This window comes from Mastomys coucha, unplaced genomic scaffold (assembly GCF_008632895.1).
Source record: "Mastomys coucha isolate ucsf_1 unplaced genomic scaffold, UCSF_Mcou_1 pScaffold6, whole genome shotgun sequence".
Taxonomy (NCBI): Eukaryota; Metazoa; Chordata; class Mammalia; order Rodentia; family Muridae; genus Mastomys; species Mastomys coucha.
The window spans coordinates 123,315,530-123,320,439 of NW_022196912.1; positions in this window are offsets into that span (position 1 = coordinate 123,315,530).

Consider the following 4,910-nt stretch of genomic DNA (forward strand, 5'->3'; position numbering starts at 1 on the left):
CGTGTGCATGAGTTGGGTACTTCCCTTCTCCCATCAGTTGCCAACAGCCCCTTCCATCGGGGCTTCTCTTCCCTATGCAGAGTGGGGCAACTTGTCCACTCTCCGTCTCCTACCTTCTTGCTTGGGGTTCTAATCAGCTCCCCAGACCCTGAGGTCCCCCACCCCATTCTTCAGTTTCTGGGATAGTTGGCTGGGCAAGAATTGGTCTACCTCCTTAGACCAATCAGCTAAGCCACTCCCTGGGGTACCAGCCACCCTTTGGTGCTGGTCTGGGTACCCCCAGACGATTGCACCACTGCACCACAGCTTCCACAGAGACGCCTGCACCCTTACTCCGAGGGACCACCAAGAGATGACACCATCCACCGGGCTCCAGGTAAGTTCACTGCACCTTTTCACTGTGCAGGTAAAGTGTTTCAGAAACCACCGGCAACTAATCTGTTTTCCTGATGACTATGAACGCCATAATTTGAACTGAAAGTCACCACGCTCTTGGATACACAGTGATAATAAGTGTAATTTTTAAGATGGAGTTAGGGAGGAGAGATGGCTTTCCAGAATCCCATATGGGTGTCTCTAAATGGAATCTGTTTAGTGGGCCCTCTTTAGGACATCTGCTGTTCCTAACTGGTAGGACGCCCAGGCTCAGAAATTCTCTGAACACCATGCCGGGATAATGATCTGTCATGTTGAATGGTCAAGGTGGGGGAATCAAGGTAGACAGGTAAACTCCACACTGATCTTCAGAGAGGTTTCCAGGCTCAGCCTCTGGTCCTGGCTTTTTCCTCCTGTTCTCTTCTGGCAGGGCGGGATGGGGGTTATCCATCTCATGCATGTCTGTCACCCCGGACTTCATCATGACTCTCATCACCTCTACCTGGCCTCTCATCTTCCTGGGCTCAGCATCTCACCTCTGGCCAGTCCATCACCTTCCTCACCTCCATCATCCTCGCTTCTGGGCTCACTCTGGCCGCCAGGGCCTTGTACATGGTAGGCTTTCATTCATTGTTTGCACATTCGGTGAAGGTCTACTGTGTGCCAGGCCCTGTACCAGGCATCGTGTAGATGGACGTTGCCCTTGCGAGTCCACACCTCGGGGAGACACTTGTAAGCTGCTGGATGCCAAGAGAGCCTGTGTCAAGGCTGCTCAGGGACGTGGATGTAGGGACAGGGTGTAGATGCAGCCAGTGTTGCCAAAGCATTCTGCAAGGAGAGGCCGTAAGTGCCCCCTTTGTTCCCCGTGGGTAGCTTGTCCCAGAAGTGGTACCAAGTACTTAGTCCATTACAGTGAACACCCTCCCAGATTCCTGTCCCCTAGCAGCCTTGTCTCTGGGTCAGCACCCCCAGGTGTCTGCTTGGTGGGGGTTGGCCCCTGAGCTATTTTCTATGCACTTTGGGGCTCCAGGGGTGGGTATGGGATCTCTCTGTCTGCTGTTATTAATCATTTTTCCTTGATTCTATGCTGCTGTTAAACATCTATGTTGGAAGTTCCCAGGTCTGAGAAACCTGTCAGTTGTCTTAGGAGGGTTGGCCATGAGACCTAAAGGTTCCCTTAAGGTGTGGCATGTACACTTGACATTGGGGTACTGTGGTGAGCCTCAGGGCTGTACCAGGGTTCTCAGGAGTGTGTTGTTGGGGTGAATCTGTGTATACTTTGCAGGATGTTGACTTGAATGTTTTTTTAGATTCAGAACTGGAATGGGGTTGGCTCTGTTGCTGCTCTGGTGCCGAGGGCATGGAGGTAGCTTCTGGGCCTCCCTTCAACCCAGGACACCCCAGATTTTCTGGGGGGGGGGACACCACAGATTCTCCGGGGGGGTGGCCATCTCTAGATGCTTAGGGAGGAGGACCCACTCCTCACCTCACAAGTTATACCAAACCCCATCGGTGATGTCACCCTAGGCCCCTACCTCTCATGTCACACCCCTGTGTCTCACCTCCTCACCTGCTTACATCTTCCACATGAGTCACCTGAAGGTTCCATCCACCTGATAAGCGTCCCCACTCATGGCTCTCTTTCTGTCCCCACTCATGGATCTCCTTCTTCCACCCATGTGTGATGTTCAGGCTCTCTTTGTCACACTTAACCTCTGTCACCTCTGTGTTACACTTGGTCCAATATCTGGTCACACATCACAGGCTTCCCCCCACCCCAATGAGTCCCTCCCTACCCTGTCATCACATTGAATCCCTCATGCCAAGCTGCCTTCATGTGGGAACTGAACCTCATGAGCTTCTCACTCGTCAGACCTCCCTTCCTTGCTACTGTCTTCTTCCTTGACCTGAAACACAGTCCCGGGCACTTGACTAAACTCCTCTCTTTAGTAGTGTGCTATACTGACCTCTCTTCCACTCTGTGTCTCATGAAGTCCCCTCCAGTTATCATACAAACCCTCCAACCTATAAACATTAATTGAGTCCTTCTAATGTATCCTGAATATATCATGTTCCTATGTCATAACAAATCCCCCCTTTTATGTCCTACCAAGCACCCCTCTGCTGAATTATTACTTGGGTTCTCTGCCTTCATTCCTGGGTCACATTAAGCTATGCTTTTATTCAAGTATCACAGAGAGCCATTTATTTACCCATAAGTCTCTATCTAGTCAAGTGTCACAAACTGTGTCCCTACTGTATGACATGGACCCACCTCCACTTCTGATATCCTGTTGAACTCCTCCCCCACCCCTTTAGTCCCTGTCCCACCCCCATGTCACCCTGCTCTATACTTGAGTGTCACAAAGAGTATCTCCTGCATCCAGAGGTCACACCAAGCTTTCCCCACAGTGACCACACAAGTAGTTCATTAAAGGGCTGTAGCTTCTGTTGTTGCAGTGCTTCAGGCTTAGTCCACCAATGTCACACAAAGCCCACTCCCCTCCCTAGTGTCCCACCTAGGCTGTGCAGCCGACCCTTACTCACCTCCGCCCATCTCATCTCCTGTCATACAGACTCCCCCCAATATCTTGCTGTCTTTGCGCTCATGTGGCCCCCACACACCTCTCCCTTCACCCACACCTCCCTCTCCCACATTCTAGGTAGTCCCTCCCCTCTGTGCTGCTAATGCAAACTCCTGCCAGGCCACGTGCAGAATTTCTCCCACCTCCCTGTCAGTAAGAAACATGGGTCACATAAAGTTCCTCCATTCATGTGTCACACAAGCCCCTGTGTATCACACCAAACACCCACCGCTGTGATGTATCATTCCATAGCCCCCATATCTAAGTGATACTGAATCCTACCACCCCCACTCCTGTCACCTGAAGTCTCCTCACTTACACAGCCACTGCGTCATGGCCTCAAAAGTCATATGGAGCTCCTTCTTTATCTGTGTTACACCAAGTTCATTACCCTCCCCTGTGACCCCAAGTCTCCCCGGTGACCCTGAGCCCCACCTCAGTGTTTCACCCTGAGCTTCTCCCTTGCTCTTTAGGCACATGGAACCCCGCCCCTCGTGTATTACCTAAAGCCCAGCCCACTTGCTATCTTGAGCTCCTCTCTTCCTAATGGGTCATGCTGACCTCATGCTTGGAAATTGCATAGTCCCCTCCCCTTTGGTGTTTCCCCCTCTGCCACCAGGTGTCACACCCCTGCATGTGTCATGCCAAGCCCCTTTTGCATCCATGTGTCACATGAAACACCACCTTCCTGTGTATCCTGTACAGAGAGCTCCTCCACCCTGTGACTCTTTGAACCCCTTGTATCCCCATTTGTGCCTCAAACAGAAAAGATTCTCCATGCTTTTAACCAATGACCACCCTCACTTCTCCTGACACATGGAGTCTTATCTCCTCATGTCTTTCTACTCCTGTATCACATGCCACCCTCTTTCCCTGTGACACACTGAACCCCTTTCCTCTCCCTTAAGTCATACAGATTCCCCTCAGTCACCTGCCACACTGAGTCGTACCCTTCCTCCATCTATCACTAAATCCCTTTTCTGCTAATAGAGTGCTTCTGTCCACCTCTGTCACAGGTAGCTCTCTGTACTTACCGTGTGTGACCCTTTGATCCTGGCCTACTCTCCTGTGTTACCCCAAACCCCTTTCTTACCTGCTCACCTTTCTCACAGAACCCTTCTCCTGTGTATCACATGGGGCCATGCCACCTAGTTATCAAACTGGTCCTCTCTGTGTCATCTTAAGTCATGTATCATGTATCATGTGGTCATGTATCCCTCAGTTCCTTATTTCTCCTCTGTGTCATGCTAAGTCACTTTTCAACAGTGACACTCAGAGCACTGAGCTCACCACCCTCCCACAAGACATTTGTATCTCTTTTCCAACAGTGTTTCTCATCTAGTCCCCATTACGTGTCAAAACGTTCTACATCTATGTCATACACAGAGTCCCTCCTACCACTCATGAGTCACACTGGGTCTCTCCTCAGGTATCATATTCAGCCCTACCCCTATCCCTGGGTTAAAGTAAGTTTCTCTTCCCTATTTTTTACATGAAGTTTCCCCCTACACCTGTCTGCTTCACCTTGGATAGACCCCTCCCACCAGGCTGCACTCCCATGATCCTCTTTGTTCGTGTGTTAACATTTCTTATGTCTTATGCTGGCATCACACTGAATTCTCTCCTTGTGCCATCATGTGTTAAGGTTAAGCTATTGTCAGCCACAACATAATGGGGCATGCTTAGCCTAGCTCCACCCATGTATCCTGTAGAGTGCCATTCCTCAACACATGTCATGATCAGCCTAACCCTTTCTGTAGGTGCCCTCCCCCTTGTGTCAAGGTCACCTGAGTCCTACCCATGTGTCCTATAGTGGGAACACCTCTCCCCATGTGTGTCATGCTTAATCTAGCCCTACCCATGTGTTCTATAGACTACCTCTCACTAGCATATGTCATACTTAGTCTAGCCCCACCCATGTGTCCTATATAGAGAGAACCTCTCCTCAAA